The following is a 19926-nucleotide window of genomic DNA, read 5'->3' on the forward strand; positions in this document are numbered from 1 at the left end:
CACGGCTGGCCTGGCTGATATCCATAATAATAGTTGTTGGGGTCGTACTGTGATGCAGCAGCTATCGCCTGCTGAGCTGCAGCGTGGCGACGGGCGGCCTCCTCTCTCCTCCCGTACTCATCTGCCTCCTCTCTGGTAATAGTATATCCTTCTCTTGCCTGATAATCAAAGAAAGCATGAGCAAGGAGAGTAATACGGACAGCACGGCATCTGTCAAACATTAGTTGATACTGAAGATGTGACACCCCCGATTCAATCGTACACTAATCATACACGCAAACGTGTACAATCAAGATCAGGGACTCACGGGAAGATATCACAACACAACTCTACAAATAAAATAAGTCATACAAGCATCATATTACAAGCCAGTGGCCTCGAGGGCTCGAATACAAGTGCGCGATCATAGACGAGTCAGCGAAAGCAACAATACCTGAGTACAGACATAAGTTAAACAAGTTTGCCTTAAGAAGGCTAGCAAAAACTGGGATATAGATCGAAAGAGGCGCGGGCCTCCTGCCTGGGATCCTCCTAAACTATTCCTGGTCATCGTCAGCGGGCTGCTCATAGTAGTAGGCACCTCCCGAGTAGTAGTAGTCGTCATCGATAGTGGCATGTGGCTCCGCGGCTCCATCGTCTGGTCGCAGCAATCGGGTATAGAAAGGGAGAAAAGAGGGAGCAAAGCAACCATGAGTACTCATCCAAAGTACCCGCAAGCAAGGAGCTACACTACATATGTATGCATTGGTATCAAAAGGAATAAGGCTATCATATGTGGACTGAACTGCAGAATGCCGGAATAAGAGGGGGTAGCTAGTCCTGTCGAAGACTATGCTTCTTGCCACCTCCATCTTGCAGCATGAGAAGAGAGTAGATGGTAAGTTCACCAAGTAGCATCGTGTAGCATAATCCTAACCGATGATCCTCCCCTCGTCGCCCTGTGATAGAGCGATCACCGGTTGTATCTGGCACTTGGAAGGATGTGTTTTATTAAGTAACCGGTTCTAGTTTTCATAAGGTCAAGGTACAACTCCAAGTCGTCCTGTTACCGAAGATCACGACTATTCGAATAGATAAACTTCCCTGCAGGGGTGCACCACATTTCCCAACACGCTCGATCCCCTTTGTCCAGACACACTTTTCTGGGTCATGCCTGGCCTCGGAAGATCAACACGTCGCCGCCCTACCTAGGCACAACAGAGAGGTCAGCACGCCGGTCTAAATCCTATGGCGCAGGGGTCTGGGCCCATCACCCTTTGCACACCTGCACGTCGCGAACGCGGCCGGAAGCAGAACTAGCCCCCTTAATACAAGAGCAGGCTTACGGTCCAATCCGGCGCGCGCCGCTCAGTCGCTGACGTCACGAAGGCTTTGGCTGATACCACGACGTCGAGTGCCCATAACTGTCCCCGCGAAGATGGTTAGTGCGTATAGGCCAGTAGCCAGACTCAGATCAAATACCAAGATCTCGTTAAGCGTGTTAAGTATCCGCGAACGCCGACCAGGGCCAAGCCCACCTCTCTCCTAGGTGGTCTCAACCTGCCCTGTTGCTCCACCACAAAGTAACAGTCGGGGGCCGTCGGGAACCCAGTCCCACCTCTACCAGGATGGAGCCACCTGCCCCTTCAGCCCCCATCTCCGAACAGTATCATAAGTAATGTAACAGTATAAGTATATATCATATGCCCGCGATCACCTCCCGAAGTGATCACAACCCAGTAGTATAGCATGGCAGACGGACAAGAATGTAGGGCCACTGATGGTAAACTAGCATGCTATACTAAGCATTTAGGATTGCAGGTAAGGTATCAACAGTTGTAGCAACAATGACAGGCTATGCAACAGAATAGGATTAACGGAAAGCAGTAACATGCTACACTATCTAATGCAAGAAGTATAGAGGAGAGTAGGCGATATCTGGCGATCAAGGGGGGGCTTACCTGGTTGCTCTCGCAAGAGAGAGGGGTCGTCAACACAGTAGTCATACTGGGTAGCAGCGGCGTCGGTCTCAGTGTCTAGCGAGAGAAGAGGGGGAAGAAACAATAAATATAATGCAAACAAATGCATGACGATGCATGACATGACAAAGCGTGATGCTAGGTGTGCCCTAACGCGGTACGAGGTGGTACCGGTGAAGGGGAAAAACATCCGGGAAAGTATTCCCGGTGTTTCGCGTTTTCGGACAGATGAATCAGAGAGAGAAATTTGCGTGTTCGCTATGCTAGGGATGCGTGCTGGATGAACAGGCTGCGTATTCGGATTCGTCATGTCGTTCTGAGCAACTTTCATGTACAAAGTTTTTTCATCCGAACTACGGATTATTTTATATTAATTTTTAAAGTTTTAAATCATTTTCTAAATTATTATTATTAAATTAATTCGAAATTAGTATTGTTGCATCAGCATAACGTTAGCATGATGTCAACAGTCAACGAAGGTGTTGATTGGTCAAACTGACGTGTGAGGTCTGCATGTCATAGACTGTTTAGTTAGCAGGTTAATTAAACAGAGTTAATTAGTTTACCTAATGATTAGATTAATCTAAACAGAATTAATTAAGTTAATTAATTAATTAATTAGTTTTTTATATATTTAATTTTTTAAATCCTTTTTCTGTAAAACGTTCTGGGCGGTGGGGCCCTTTGTCATAGGGCCCTGGGGGTAACCTTAGCGTGCGCGCGGGCTGCCCGTTATGGGCGCGGGCGCCCGAACGGGCGCGGCTGTGCGGGGCTGGCCCCGGACGCGGCCAGCGGCTCGGGCGCCGACAGCCATGTCACCGGCCAGTGGTGGTGGGGGGAAGCAGGGTGAGGCTCAGGGCAGCGGCGGCCCTGGCGTGCGCGGCAAGGCGCCGAGCAGCGGGAGGAAGGGCGCGGCCCGCAAGCGAACGGGGCGAGAGCTCGGTGTGGCCGGCGAGCAGGCGATGGAGCAAGCAAGGCAGCAGCAGCCAGCGGCAGGAGCGGCAACGGGAAAGCGGCGGCAGTCCAGGGCGAGGCCATGCGGGCTGCGGTGCGGGCGCGCGAGCGCGTCGAGCGACCAGAGCAGTGGTCAAGGTCATGGCAGCGCGTGGTCGCGGCCCGCGACGGGTGCGCGCGTGCACGACGGCACGAGGAGCAGAGGCGGGTAGCGCAGCGACGTGCGATGTGCGGCAAGCGGAGCAGGGGACGGGGCGGGGAGCGCACGGTGGGGGAGGAGGTCGATGCAGCGGCGGCGGGGTACGACATCTACAATGCTGGACATGGAGGGAGACAGAGAGAGGGGGGTTTCGCTGCCCGCTCACAGCGTTGAAGGGAAGCACGCTCGAGGAGGCGCGGGGCGTGGGGAGGACGTCGGGGACGACGGCGCCGGCGAGGAGGAAGGTCGGCGAGGCGGCGTTCTGGGCGGCGTCGTCCTGGCGCGAGGCGACGGTTGGCGCGGTTCGAATCGGCGACGGGGTCGGGGCGTCGTGCCCCGATCCAGATCCAGCGGGGGAGTGGGGGTGTGGGGCGACGGGGGAGGGAGTGGGATAGGGTTGCGGGGTGGACCGTGGATAAGGGAGTGAGGGGGGGCGGCCTGGGCCGGTTTAGGCCGGCCGTTCAGCTGGGCCAGTGGGCCAAGGCCCTTGGGGAGCCGGGGTTTTTTCTTTTGTTTTGTTTTCTTTTTACCTTTTATTTATTTTTCTTTTCTGTTTTCTTTTAATTTCTCATTTGTATTAGTTTTATAAATTATAAAAGCAGTCACTAATTTAGTGTTAATAAATATGCTACTATCCCATTAACTTAGGGGCAACTAAATAAACAGTTTATTATTTTATAAAATGCAAAATACATTTATTTCATTGTTTTACCTACTGTTTTAATTATTCAAATTCATCTAAACTTTCTATAAGAATGTGGTTTCTTCACCTCAATTAATTAGGGATTATTTGCCACGATGAACAATTTAGTTTTAATGTTTGAAAACTTTTACTGTTTGCCTATATTTTAAATTTGAATTTGAATCATTTTTGAACTAACTCAAGTTTATCAACAGTAGCTGAGGTGACGTGGCATCCTTAGCAGAGGGTTACTGTAGCTTAATTACCCGGGCGTCACAGAAGAGGTGATTCGTTCCTCTCGACAAACTAGTAGTGAACCATAGCATTAAAATCTAGATAGGCAGGAGGTAATTCAATATCATCTTCGTGTACATCTATACCAAGAAAATTAGCTATGCGGGTTGTATAAATTCCACCAAAGAAATCTCCATTACATCTATTAAGATGCAACCTACGTGCAACAATGGCTCCCAAATTATATGATTTGTCTCCTAACACAGCACTCCTAAGAATACTAAGATCGGGGATACACATGTGACATGCCTCATCTTTACCATTTATGCATCTACCTATGAAGAAAGCAAAATAATGTATAGCAGGAAAGTGAATTCTCCCTATGGTAGCTTGTGTAATATCTCTAGATTCTCCCACAGTTATATTAGCAAGAAAATCTCTAAATTCAGATTTGCGAGGATCCCTTATACTACCCCATTGTGGAAGTTTGCATGCAGTGGTAAAATCCTCTAAGTCCATGGTATAAGATTTATCATAAAGATCAAACAGTACAGATGGAAAATTACGTGAAGTTGAAAATTCAAACCTCCTCACAAAGGAGCTAGTGAGCTCATGATACTGACTGCACTTATCTTCCTCGAAGCTCAAGAGATCAGCGTTACGCAAATATGTGTTGAATTCTTCTTTTGTTCCCGCTTGATCCATAAAATTTTCAGAAGGCCACTCACAAGGACGCACTGGAGCGTCTCTTGGTGGCTCTTCGTCAGCATCACGCATTGCAAGCCTGGGTCCTTGCTTCTTTGAAGAACCACCTTGGAACATTTTCCTAAGCATTTTTCTTCCTCTGAAATTTTTTAGTAACTTCAAAATAAAAGTAAACCAAACTCAATAATATTGATAGCAACTACTCATACAAGTGCCTAGGGCCTATATCATGCATCAAAAACTACTTTTGACCATATAAATTTGACATGCAAGCTCAATAACAGGGTCACCTAAGCAGCAAAAATTTGCAATGAATAAAGCACTGGAACAAAAACTAATTGGACCAATGGAGGAGTCACATACCAAGGAACAATCTCCCCAAGCAGTTTTGTGAGAGGTGCTTTGAGCAAGGAGATCGAAAATGGCAGCAAAACGAGCTTGGACTCGGGTTTGAGCTGGTTTTTCGTGTTTGGGGGAGGAAGGAATGTATGGGTGCAAGAATAAGTGGAGGAGGGCCACCGTGGGCCCATGAGGCAGGGGGCGCGCCCTAAGTGGGTGTGCGCACCCTCCACCCTCGTGGGCAGGTGGTTGACCCCCCTGGTGTGTTCTCAGTTCCATAAATCCTCAAATATTCTAGAAAAAATCATATTTAATTTTCAGGGCATTTGGAGAACTTTTATTTTCGAGGTATTTTTATATTGCACGGATAATCGGATAACAAACAGAAAATATTTATTTTTATTTTATTTAATATAAATAACAGAAAGTAAAAGTGGGGTACAGAAGGTTGTGCCTTCTAGTTTCATCCGTCTCGTGATCATCAAAAGGAATCCACTAACAAGGTTGAACAAGTCTTGTTAATGAACTCATTCTGAATAACATGGAACCGGAGAAATTTCGAATAACACTATGTTACCTCAACGGGGATATGCACATCCCCAATAATAAGAATATCATATTTCTTCTTGACAGTAGGAAGAGGAAATTCAAAACCTCCAAATATAATCGATGGAATTTTTCCAATAGAGTTGATACTGTGAACTTGAGGTTGTTTCCTCGGAAAGTGTACCGTATGCTCATTACCATTAACATGAAAAGTGACATTGCCTTTAGTGCAATCAATAACAGCCCCTGGAGTATTCAAAAAGGGTCTTCCAAGAATAATAGACATACTATCATCCTCGGGAATATCAAGAATAACAAAGTCCGTTAAAATAGTAACGTTTGCAACTACAACAGGCACATCCTCACAAATACCGACAAGTATAGCAGTTGATTTATCAACCATTTGCAAATATATTTCAGTAGGTGTCAACTTATTCAAATCAAGTCTATGATATAAAGAGAGAGGCATAACACTGGCTCCAAGATCACATAAAGCAGTTTTAACATAGTTTCTTTTAATGGAGCATGGTATAGTGGGTACTCCTGGATCTCCAAGTTTCTTTGGTATTCCACCCTTAAAAGTATAATTAGCAAGCATGGTGAAAATTTCAGCTTCCGGTATCTTTCTTTTATTTGTAATAATATCTTTCATATACTTAGCATAAGGATTGGTTTTGAGCATATCAGTTAATCGCATACGCAAAAAGATAGGTCTAATCATTTCAGCAAAGCGCTCAAAATCCTCATCATCCTTTTTCTTGGATGGTTTGGGAGGAAAAGGCATGGGTTTCTGAACCCAAGGCTCTCTTTCTTTACCATGTTTCCTAGCAACAAAGTCTTTATTATCATAACATTGATTCTTTGATTGTGGGTTATCAAGATCAACAGCAGGTTCAATTTCTATATCATTAGCATTACTAGGTTGAGCAACATCATGAACATTATCATTAATATTATCACTAGTTTCAGGTTCATTACCAGATTGTGTTTCAGCATCATAAATAGAAATATCATTTGGATTCTCAGGTGTTTCAACAATAGGATCACTAGAAGCATGCAAAGTCCTATCATTTTTCTTTTTCTTCTTTTTAGAAGAACTAGGTGCATCTAAATTATTTCTCTGAGAATCTTGCTCAATTCTTTTAGGATGGCCTTCAGGATACAAAGGTTCCTGAGTCATTCTACCACCTCTAGTCATAACTCTAACAGCATTATCATTATTCTAACTATTCAATTCATTGAGCAAATCATTCTGAGCTTTAAGTACTTGTTCTACTTGAGTGGTAACCATAGAAGCATGTTTACTAAGAAGTTTAAGTTCACCTTTAACATTAGCCATATAATCACCCAAGTGTCCAAGCATATTTGAATTATATTTCAATTGTCTACCAAAATAAGCATTAAAATCTTCTTGCTTAGCCATAAATTTATCAAACTCATCTAAGCACGGGCTAGCAATTTTAGTAAATGGGATTACAGCTTTATCATATCTATAGAGAGAATTTACCTTTACTACCTGTGTGGGGTTATCAAGACCATGAGTTTCTTCAATAGGTAAAGGATTAAGATTATATGTTTCTTCAACAGGCGGTAAATTAAGACCATGTATTTCTTCAATAGGAGGTAAATTCTTAACATCTTCAGCTTTAATACCTTTTTCTTTCATAGATTTCTTTGCCTCTTGCATATCTTCAGGACTGAGAAATAGAATACCCCTCTTCTTCGAAGTTGGTTTAGGAATAGGCTCAGGAATTGGCTCCGGAGGTGTCCCATTATTTTCATTGGTCAACATATTATTCAATAGAATTTCAGCTTCATCCGGTGTTCTTTCCCTGAAAACAGAACCAGCACAACTATCCAGGTAATATCTGGAGGCATCGGTTAGTCCATTATAAAAGATATCAAGTATTTCATTTTTATTAAGAGGATGATCAGGCAAAGCATTACGTAATTGGAGAAGCCTCCCCCAAGCTTGTGGGAGACTCTCTTCTTCAATTTGCACAAAATTATATATATCCCTTAAAGCAGCTTGTTTCTTATGAGCAGGGAAATATTTAGCAGAGAAGTAATAAATCATATCCTGGGGACTATGCACACAACCAGGATCAAGAGAATTAAACCATATCTTAGCATCTTTAGTGAACAGGGTGGCTATATCATTCAATTTAGTAAGATGTGCCACAACAGTTTCAGATTCATAACCATGAAAAGGATCAGATTCAACCAAAGTAATTATATCAGGATCAACAGAGAATTCATAATCCTTATCAGTAACAAAGATTGGTGAAGTAGAAAAAGCAGGGTCAGGTTTATTCTATCATTTAGGGATTGCTTACTCCATTTAGCTAATATTTTTTTAAGTTCAGTTCTATTTCTACAAGCTAAAATGGCTAAAGAAGCATCTTGATCAAATACATAAACCTTAGGAATAGCAAGTGGTTCTTCATCATCACTTTCATCAGTATCATCAGATTCAATATTTTCAATTTCTCTAGCCCTAGCAAGTTGTTCATCAAGAAAAGCACTAAGTGACATAGTAGTATCAGGCATAGAGGTAGTTTCATCATAAGTATCATGCATAGCAGAAGTGGCATCATCAATAGCATGCGACATATCAGAACGAATAGCAGAAGCGGGTGTAGGTGTCGCAAGCTTACTCAAAACAGAAGGTGAATCAAGTGCAGAGCTAGATGGCAGTTCCTTACCTCCCCTCGTAGTTAAGGGATAGATCTTGGTTTTTGGATCTCTCAAGTTCTTCATAATGATAAGCAGATATATATCCCAAGTGACTCAAAGAATAGAGCTATGCTCCCCGGCAACGGTGCCAGAAAATGGTCTTGATAACCCACAAGTATAGGGGATCGCAATAGTTTTCGAGGGTAGAGTATTCAACCCAAATTTATTGATTCGACACAAGGGGAGCCAAAGAATATTTTCAAGTATTAGCAGCTGAGTTGTCAATTCAACCACACCTGGAAACTTAATATCTGCAGCAAAGTGTTTAGTAGCAAAGTAATATGATAGTAGTGATAACGGTAGCAAAAGGTAACAGTAGTAAAAGCAATGTTTTTGGTATTTTGTAGTGATGATAGCAATAGCAGCGGAAAAGTAAATAAGCGAAGCACAATATATGGAAAGCTCGTAGGCAATGGATCGGTGATGGAGAATTATGCCGGATGCGGTTCATCATGTAACAGTCATAACCTAGTGTCGGTGTCAAAACCGGCGGATCTTGGGTAGGGGGTCCCGAACTGTGCGTCTAGGCTGGATGGTAACAGGAGGCAAGGGACGCGAAGTTTTACCCAGGTTCGGGCCCTCTTGATGGAGGTAAAACCCTACGTCCTGCTTGATTAATATTGATGATATGGGTAGTACAAGAGTAGATCTACCACGAGATCGGAGAGCCTAAACCCTAGAAGCTAGCCTATGGTATGACTGTTGTTCTGTATGTTGTCCTACGGACTAAAACCCTCCGGTTTATATAGACACCGGAGAGGGTTAGGGTTACACAAAGTCGGTTACAATGGTAGGAGATCCACATATCCGTATCGCCAAGCTTGCCTTCCACGCCAAGGAAAGTCCCTTCCGGACACGGGACGAGGTCTTCAATCTTGTATCTTCATAGTCCAGGAGTCCGGCTGAAGGTATAGTCCGGCCATCGGGACACCCCTAATCCAGGACTCCCTCAGTAGCCCCTGAACCAGGCTTCAATGACGACGAGTCCGGCGCGCAGATTGTCTTCGGCATTGCAAGGCGGGTTCCTCCTCCAAGTACTTCATAGAAGATTTTGAACACAAAGATAGTGTCCGGCTCTGCAAAATAAGTTTCCGCATATTGCCATAGAGAGAATAATATTTACACAAATCTAATCCGCTAACGTGTTCCGTAGTGTGACATCGCACCACGGCCAAGCCTTTATTCGAATCGTTTTATTGTCCCACCTCAGCGTGTCATGCGAGGCGGTTTCCTTGGCACGTCTCATCGAAGCAGAGATCGTGTCCCCTTATTTCGGGATTCTCATCAATACGGGCGTGGGTAACCCAACTGCACCATTGATTATGGTGCTTGGAGATAAGCGAGTTTTACCAGGCTGGTGGGGACACGTAGTTGCGTCCACCCATATAAGGGGATAAGGATCCACCTTTTCACCTACACCTTCTTCCTCCTTTGCCTATCCATTTTTGCGCACTCGAGCTCTAGCGCCCAAGTCCGCACTCCCCACCTCAACCTTCTCCAGCCATGTCCGGAGCGGGAGGCAAGTGGATGGTCTCCTCCGTCACGGAGGGACACATCAAAAAACTGAGGAAGGCCGGATACTTGTCTAACGACATCGCGTATCGGCTTCCCGAAGAGGGGCAGATCCTCCCCACCCCAAGGCCCCATGAGAGGGTAGTGTTCCTTCCCCACTTCCTCCGCGGACTGGGCTTTCCTATCCACCCATTCTTCCGGGGACTCATGTTCTACTACGGCCTGGATTTCCATGATCTGGCCCCGAACTTCATCCTCAACATCTCGGCGTTTATCGTCGTGTGCGAGGCTTTCCTCCGCATCCGCCCCCATTTCGGCCTATGGCTCAAGACTTTCAATGTCAAGCCGAAGGTGGTGCGTGGCAACCAGGCGGAGTGCGGAGGCGCCATGGTGGGCAAGATGCCCAACGTCTTATGGCTCGAGGGCTCCTTTGTGGAGACCCTGAAGGGGTGGCAATCGGGGTGGTTTTACATCACCGAGCCGTGCGACCCTGAGTGGGTCGCAGCCCCCGAGTTCCGGTCCGGACCCCCAACGCGGCTCACGTCCTGGAAAGAGACGGGCCTGTCATGAGGCAGCAAAGGAGAGGTGACTGGACTGCAAACATGCATCCAAACCCTGGTGAACAAGCAGCTCAAGCTTGTCAACGTAGTCCAGGTTATGCTCATCCGCCGGATCCTCCCGTGTCAACAACGGGCCTTCAATCTGTGGGAGTTCAACCCGGCGCAGCACCGAACTCTAAGCAGGCTCTTCGACATGACGTACGAAGATGCCTGGAAGGTGCTTTTCAAGGGCGCCGAGGCTCCCGCATCCGCTACCGAGGATCGCGGATTCAGTGCGCAGCGTCACGCTAGCGTGGTAAGTTGTTTGTACCTTTTACAGGGTATTAGTTTTTCATAGTTTAACTCTATGCGGGATCTAAGCTCCCTTACCTTTGACGGGATTGGCAGGCGAAGTCCAGACAGATCGACTGTCCGGCTCCTTTGCCCGAAGACCTAGCCGATGCCCGCTTGGCGAAGCTGCTGGTTCCGGCACCCTATGTGGTGCGGGAGAAGAAGGCCATGAAGAAGGCCACGGTGACTCGAAAAAGTGGCCGGCGCCAGGAGGTGTCGGGTTCATCATCCGGCGGCTCCAAGGCGCATTCCTCCCGTGAAGACGAGGAGGAGGAAGAAGAGACCTCTCCCCCCTCCAGTGGGGGGAGAGAAGAAAAGGAAGGCCGCCCTCACTGGGGAGGCCGAAGGGTCCAAGAAGGGGAAAACCCTTCCTCCGGACTACTCCACCAACGCCGACAATGGCGGAGAGGAGTGGCCGCTCAGGGCCAAGCCCTGGCGAAATCGTAAGTATCCGGATACCAGAGTAATTCATAGTATTCCTTTATTGCACAACTTTCCCTTATGTCGAATATGTTTATGCAGCCCACCCAAAGACCGGCTCGACGCGTCATCGAGCGGTTCACTGGACTCATCGGATGTGAATTCGCTTCCGACGGCTACCTCCCCCCGCCCTACGGACGACACCGAAGTGTTGTCCCAACAGGTTCCAAGCCAGGAGGAGGTGGTCCTGGAGGCGCTGCAAGGCGACCTCCCGGACTCCAGGAGTAAAGGGGATAAAACCCCCCAGGGCTCCAAGTCCGGCTCTAAGCCGGACACTACTCCGGAACCTTCAAAGGTTCCAGAGTCCGGCAGGCGACCTCCTTCCAAGAGGAGCAAGCCCACCGTGCTGGTGACCCCCGTCCAACCGGAGGCGCCGGACAATCTGTTGGAGGTGCTCAAAGGCGCCTCCATCGACGAGGAGCACCGCACCATTATGAGTGCGGTGGTCCAGAAGGTTCAGTCCGCCAAGAGCGGACTGACTGAAGCCTGTGCTAGCCTTTTAACAGGCTTTGAGGTAAGTAAAGAATGTGTAAATAATATTACCGCATAGACAGTAGCCCCTGATGCTCTGTTTGGCGTTCGGGAAGAAAAGCCGAATAGAGGATCAAATAAAATTCGCAGGAGTCTAACAAAAAGGAGTCAATATGCGTATGTAGGCTTCTCTGCTGGCGTCCGCCGCACTGACTACGGAAGTGGACACGCTAAAGCAGAACCTCGAGCAGTCCGAGCAAGAGCTCGGGCGTGCCAAGAAGCAGCTCGAGGACAAGGAAGGTAAGAAATACCTTGTTTAAATATATATAAAAAAGTGCAATTGCAAAAAATGACAGGATTATCATGGCTATTGTAGGGGCCACGTCTGAGGTGGCGACCCTTAAGCAAGCGCTGTTCGAGGCCGAGAAGAGGGCGGCCACGGAGCGCACCGAGCGGGAGAAGTATGAGGCCCAGGTTGGCAAGGTGCGGCAAGAGCTCCAGGCTCTCATGAAAAAACATGAGAGTTTGGAGCTTGAGTCAAAGACACGAGCGTCCGAGCTCGCAGTGGCTATTGAAAATGCCAAGTCTGCCAAGGCCGAATCCCAGAAGACCCTCCAGGAGTTGGATGCGGTGAAAAAGATAGCAGCGGGTAAGGCATTCTTTATGCAAAGCAAACACATAAACGTGAGTTACTTGTTACTTACCCGAATCTGGAGCTCTCCAGGAGCATTTGCAGATCTTCCCCGTAGCGTGTCCGATGCCGCTGCATTCTATTGAGCCGAGGAGGGCAGCTCGACAGAGAAGGTGTTCTGGTCTCAGTATGCTGAGGCCGGACACCCCGTGCCCCTGAGCGACCAGCTGAAGCAACTGGTCGAGCTCCACAAGGCGGCCGAACAGGCCATGAAGGGTCTCATAGTTCGGCTGTGGCCTGGAGAGGCTCTGCTTGGGACCTATTTCGGGCTGGTGCGGCGGTTGGTGGAGGCCTGTCCAAGGCTTGAAGTCATCAAGCGCTCCGTCTGCATTGAAGGTGCCCGTAGGGCCCTTGCCCGTGCTAAGGTGCACTGGGGCAAGCTGGATGCTGAGAAGCTTGTGAAGGACGGGCCACCACCGGGGAAAGAGCATCGCAAGCCCGAGAATTATTATAAGGATGTTCTGAAGGGTGCCTGCCTTATGGCGGATGAATGTTCCAGGGATGTAATTTTTGAGTAAAACTCGCTCGTTTTGTCCTGTGCGCTGAAAACTTGTTCGTATGCGCTAAGCAATGCTGTTGGAATTTAAAATATTACCTTCTGTGCGGCTGTTTATCAATTCTGAGAGATGGCGAGTTGTCGGCTTCTGCCCCCGTGCCGCTAGTGATGGGGTGTTCGGGGATAAACCTGAGCGCTCTTTTTCCCATGTTTGGGTCCTTCGAGGGAGGCGCTCAGCACAACGAACAAGGCAATCGAACTATAATGCGTGAACACTCTCACTTAGCCATAGAATTCTATAATTTTAAATTTCGGCGAAGCCCCTGGTATTCGGAAGACCGAGTTCGGGGCGCTATCCACGCCTTGGCCGGACAGAGCCAATTCCTCGCTCTAAGAGGCATAAGTCTTTAGGGACTCGAAAAACCTCTCGAACAGCGACCAGCTCTCGCTTCATCATGACAGTCAGTTTTAGCTTTCTCTACTGAGGTGCTCGACCCAGCTCAACTGGGGCACAATCGCAGTAGTTCTCCTAGTGCTACCTTAGCCGACATAGCGGAACGTAAGGCACCAAAACATAGGAGCCGGGCAAACCCAACTATTGACCCAAGACATGATTCAGAGCCGATGCATATAATGCTATAAGTTCGGGGTGCCGCACTTGTTAAAGTGTTCGGACTTCTCACACCATATTGAGGGGTACTAAAGCCCCTGGCGTATTTTGGCTGTACCAAAGTGTACGGGTGCAACATGTCGTTAAGGAACATATATTTATAAAAAAGAGTAATGCAAAAATAGACAAAAGCTATGCATTGTTTATTAAAAAGGGCTGCGATCAAAGTAGAACGATACAAATAATGCGATAAGCAAAAGGTTGGACTATTTAACATGTCCGTTCCAGGGGCAGGCTGCGGAATGGTATGCGAAACAGGTATACTGCTCGTGATAGAGACCACCTGGGAGTTCCGTCATGCGGCATGGCTTGTCCGCTTCCCTGGTTCTTGCATCGTTTGTGCGGCAATTGAACTGCCAAACAGGCCTTCCGAAGAATGGAGTCCTGAAAGTAAGAGAAAATTAAAAAATCGGCAGCCCCTAGTGCGGTTTAAGCCGTGTTTCGGGCATGCCGTGATGGTGCCCCTCCCCCTGTACCCATGGTATTTCTAGAGCGTAGTTATGTACGTGAAGCACTGGTGTCGCATTTTTGCGAGGGCTGGGGTTGGGGCCGCATTGCTACGCCTGCTCGGAATGTGCCAGGCGGTCTTGTTGTAGGTTACTCTGGGTGCGCTTGACGGTGTCCGGACGTTTAATGGCCGGACTGGAGAACTGCCTGGAGAGGCTGCTTTGTACTTCCGCTGCAAGGGTCGCCGTGTGCTCCTCCGTTTGGAGGGAGCGTTTGGTGTTTCCATTGACCGTAATTACTCCTCAAGGGCCTGGCATCTTGAGCTTAAGGTATGCGTAGTGAGGTACCGCATTGAACTTGGCGAATGCGGTTCACCCGAGCAGTGCGTGATAGCCACTGCGGAATGGGACTATGTCGAAGATTAACTCCTCGCTTCGAAAATTATCCGGAGATCCGAAGACCACTTCAAGTGTGACTGAGCCTGTATAGTTGGCTTCTACACCTGGTATTACGCCTTTAAAGGTCGTTTTGGTGGGCTTAATCCTCGAGGGATCTATGCCCATTTTCTGCACTGTATCCTGGTAAAGCAGGTTCAGGCTGTTGCCGCCGTCCATAAGGACTCTAGTGAGATGAAATCCGTCAATAATTGGGTCTAGAACCAATGCGGCGAATCCACCATGACGGGTGCTAGTGGGATGGTCCCTTCGATCAAAGGTGATCGGGCAGGAGGACCATGGGTTGAACTTTGGGGCGACTGGCTCTACCGCGTATACGTCCCTTAACGCGCGCTTCCGCTCCCTCTTGGGGATGTGGGTTGCGTATATCATGTTCACCGTCCGCACTTGTGGGGTAAAACCCTTCTGTCCACTATTGTTCGGTGGCCGGGGCTCTTCGTCGTCATCGCTATGCAGCCCCTTGTCTTTATTTTTGGCATTTAACTTGCCTACCTGCTTGAACACCCAACAATCCCTGTTGGTGTGATTGGCCGGCTTTTCGTGGGTGCCATGTATCTGGCACAAGCGGTCGAGTATTCGGTCCAAACTGGACGGGCCCCTAGGATTTCTTTTGAATGGCTTTTCCCGCTGACCGGATTTATAGTCTCTGAATCCGGCATTAACTGCCGTATCCTCAGCATTGTCGCCGTTAATGCGGCGCTTCTGCTTGTTGCAACGTGACCTGCCACTACTGTCCCTCGTATCCGAATTACCAGGGTTCTTGGTCATATTGTTGCTACGAGCAAGCCAGCTGTCTTCTCCCGCGCAAAAGCGGGTCATGAGTGTCGTGAGTGCTGCCATAGATTTCGGCTTTTCCTGTCCAAGGTGCCGGGCAAGCCACTCGTCACGGATATTGTGCTTGAAGGCTGCTAGGGCCTCTGTGTCCGGACAGTCGACTATTTGATTTTTCTTTGTTAGGAACCGTGTCCAGAATTGCCTGGCCGATTCCTCTGGCTGCTGAATTACGTGGCTTAGGTCATCGGCGTCTGGTGGTCGCACATAAGTGCCCTGGAAATTGTCGAGGAATGCGGCTTCCAGGTCCTCCCAACAACTGATTGATCCTGCTGGCAAGCTGTTAAGCCAATGTCGAGCTGGTCCTTAAGCTTGAGTGGGAGGTATTTGATGGCGTGGAGATCATCGCCGCGGGCCATGTGGATATGAAGGAGATAATCCTCGATCCATACCGCAGGTTCTGTTGTGCCATCGTATGATTCGATGTTTACGGGTTTGAAACCCTCTGGGATTTGATGATCCATTACTTCGTCTGTGAAGCATAGTGGGTGTGTGGCGCCTCTGTACTGGGCTATATCATGACGTAGCTCCAATGAGCTTTGTCTATTGTGTTTGGCCCTACCGGATTTGTGTCCGGCGTGACGGTTATCGTCTCGAGTCGTGGGGCGCCCACGTGATCCGTAGATCGATCTTGTTTGCCTTGCCTTGTCCTCCAACATATCTTGCAGGTCTGGCGCATTTTCCCATGCCTTGGTACGGGTGCGGCTTGAGTGGAGGGCCGAGAGGCCTCTCTGTCGCGGCCACAAGGTGGCCGGTCGGCCGTATCAAGTGTTGGTGATGTAGGTTTAAGTGCTTCCTCCTCTAATCGGGGTAGCAACCTGCGCTTTGGGTAGCTCTTGGAGGGGCGTTCGAGTTTATGCTCTTCGGCCGCAAGGACTTCAGTCCATCTATCGAGTAGCAAATCTTGATCAGCTCTAAGCTGTTGCTGTTTTTTCTTGAGGCTTCTTGCCGTGGCCATAAGCCTGCGTTGAAAACGCTCTTGCTCGACGGGATCCTCTGGCACGACGAATTCGTCATCATCGAGGCTTGCCTCGTCTTCGGAGGGAGGCATATAATTATCGTCCTCAACCTCTCTGTCTGCCGCTCTCTCATGAGGGCTGGCTTCTCCATCCTCCTGTGCTGAATCTTGCTGGAGGGGGTTTTCTTAGGCACTCTCCGGAGTATTATTATCTCCCGTGCTGGAATCACCGTATTTTCTTTGGCGCGATTTTGAGCGGCGCCGCTGACGCCGGCGCTTAGGCTGTTTCTTGGAGGGGTCATCCTCCGCTGTTCCATCGCCATCTCCTTCTTTTGGGGTGTCCACCATGTATATGTCATATGACGAGGTGGCTTTCCAGGGCCCAATAGGCGCTGGTTCTTCATCGTCTCCTGCATCGGCGTCCATACCGTTGATGTCTTCCGAGTCGAAGTCGAGCATGTCGGTTAAAACGTCGACAGTGGCTACAAAGTAGGTGGTGGGTGGGCTTTGAATTTCTTCATCGTCTGTATCCCAACCTTGCTGACCGTAGTCCGGCCAGGGCTCTCCTGATAAAGAGAGAGACTTTAGTGTCTTCAGAATATCGCTGAAAGGCAAGTGCTGAAAGATGTCCGCGACAGTAAACTCCATGATCGGCGCCCAATCGGATTCGATCGGCAGGGGCGCGGAGGGTTCGGAGTCCGGAGAGGAGTCCGGCTCCTTGGAGTCATGAGTTTCGCGGAGTGCGGGGCTGGTGTTCGGCTCGATCGCCGTTGGGATCACAGCCCCCGAGGCGGCATCCAACCATCCATCCTCGATCGGCGCAGTTGGCTCCAAATTAAGGGTCGAAGCCGATGTGGGTGCGGCCTCCAGGGCACTGTTCGGCGGCAGAGCTAGATCATGCTCGTCGTGATAGTGCGGCGCGCTCGGCAGTGGCTCGAATCCGTCGAAGATCAATTCCCCGCAGATGTCAGCCGTGTAGTTTAAACTTCCAAATCTGACCTGACGGCCAGGGGCATAGCTTTTGATCTGCTCCAGATGGCCAAGTGAATTGGCCCGCGGCGCGAAGCCGCTGAAGACGAAGATCTGTCCGGGGAGGAAGGTCTCACCCTCGACTGCATCGCTATTGATGATCGTAGGAGCCATCAAGCCTAACGGCGACGACACAGAGGAACTCTCAATGAAAGCACCAATGTCGGTGTCAAAACCGGCGGATCTCGGGTAGGGGGTCCCGAACTGTGCGTCTAGGCTGGATGGTAACAGGAGGCAAGGGACACGAAGTTTTACCCAGGTTCGGGCCCTCTTGATGGAGATAAAACCCTACGTCCTGCTTGATTAATATTGATGATATGGGTAGTACAAGAGTAGATCTACCACGAGATCGAAGAGCCTAAACCCTAGAAGCTAGCCTATGGTATGATTGTTGTTCTGTATGTTGTCCTACGGACTAAAACCCTCCGGTTTATATAGACACCAAAGAGGGTTAGGGTTACACAAAGTCGTTTACAATGGTAGGAGATCCACATATCCGTATCGCCAAGCTTGCCTTCCACGCCAAGGAAAGTCCCTTCCGGACACGGGACGAGGTCTTCAATCTTGTATCTTCATAGTCCAGGAGTCCGGCTGAAGGTATAGTCCGGCCATCCGGACACCCCCTAATCCAGGACTCCCTCACCTAGGGTGACACAGAACTAGCTCCAGTTCATTGATATAATGTAGGCATGTATTCCGAACATAGTCATACATGCTTATGGAAAAGAACTTGCATGACATATTTTGTCCTACCCTCCCGTGGCAGCGGGGTCCTTACGGAAACTAAGGGATATTAAGGCCTCCTTTTAATAGAGAACCGGAACAAAGCATTAACACATGGTGAATACATGAACTCCTCAAACTACGGTCATCACCGGTAAGTATCCCGATTATTGTCACTTTGGGGTTAATGGATCATAACACATAATAGGTGACTATAGACTTGGAAGATAGGATCAAGAACACTCATATATTGATGAAAACATAATAGGTTCAGATCTGAAATCATGGCACTCGGGCCCTAGTGACAAGCATTAAGCAAGCAAAGTCATAGCAACATCAATCTCAGAACATAGTGGACACTAGGGATCAAACCCTAACAAAACTAACTCAATTACATGATAGATCCCATCCAACCCATCACCGTCGAGCAAGCCTACAATGGAATTACTCACGCACGGCGGTGAGCATCATGAAATTGGCGATGGAGGATGGTTGATGATGACGATGGCGACGGAGTCCCCTCTCTGGAGCCCCGAACGGACTCCAGATCAGCCCTCCCAAGAGGTTTTAGGGCTTGGCAGCGGCTCCGTATCGTAGAACGCAATGATTTCTTCTCTCTGATTTTTTTCTCCCCGAAACTCAATATATGGAGGTGGAGTTGGAGTCGGAGAGGCAACAGGGGGCCCACGAGGTAGGGGGCGCGCCCTAGGGGGACAGGCGCGCCCCCACCCTCGTGGCAAGGTGGTGGGCCCCCTAGCCTTCATCTTTGGCAGGTATTTTTCTTATTTTCTGAAAAGTGTCTCCGTGAAGTTTCAGGTCATTCCGAGAACGTTTGCTCCTGCACATAAATAACACAATGGTAATTCTGCTGAAAACAGCGTCAGTCCAGGTTAGTTCCATTCAAATCATGCAAGTTAGAGTCCAAAACAAGGGCAAAAGTGTTTGGAAAAGTAGATACGTTGGAGACATATCAATTTATCAGCCATTTACAAAGATATTTTAGTAGGTGTCAACTTATTCAAATCAAGTCTACGATATAAAGAGAGAGGCATAACACTAACACCGGCTCCAAGATCACATAGAGCAGTTTTAACATAATTTCTTTTAATGGAGCATGGTATAGTTGGTACTCCTGGATCTCCAAGTTTCTTTGGTATTCCACCTTTAAAAGTATAATTAGCAAGCATGGTGGAAATTTCAGCTTCCGGTATCTTTCTTTTATTTGTAACAATATCTTTCATGTACTTAGCATAAGGATTCATTTTAAGCATATCAGTTAATCGCATACGCAAAAAGATAGGTCTAATCATTTTAGCAAAGCGCTCAAATCCTCATCATCCTTTTTCTTGGATGGTTTGGGAGGAAAAGGCAACCCATGGTTCTCTTTCTTTACCATGTTTCCTAGCAACAAAGTCTTTCTTATCATAATGTTGATTCTTTGATTCTGGGTTATCAGGATCAACAACAGGTTCGATTTCTATATCATTATCATTGCTAGGTTGAGCATCAACATGAACATTATCATTAACATTATCACTATTTTCAGGTTCATTACCAGATTGTGTTTCAGCATCAGAAATAGAAATATCATTTGGATTCTCAGGTGGTTCAGCAATAATTTCACTAGAAGCATGCAAAGTCCTATCATTTTTCTTTTTCTTCCTTTTAGAAGGACTAGGTGCATCTATATTATTTCTCTAAGAATCTTGCTTAATTCTCTTATGATGTGATGTGACCACTAAAACCAAAGCTATTGTTTGGCGTCAAAAGAATATTCTCCCCACACCTGAATTAACCAGGAGCATTTTATTCTGAAACAACATATTTTGATTGGTTCAATATTGGTTCAGATCTCTTGCTACAGGAAAAGGTGGAGCCAAATTTCAGGACTCCACCAAAGAAGAAAATCGCTACATGTAT

Source organism: Triticum urartu, chromosome 6 (genome assembly GCF_003073215.2).
Source record: "Triticum urartu cultivar G1812 chromosome 6, Tu2.1, whole genome shotgun sequence".
Lineage (NCBI taxonomy): Eukaryota > Viridiplantae > Streptophyta > Magnoliopsida > Poales > Poaceae > Triticum > Triticum urartu.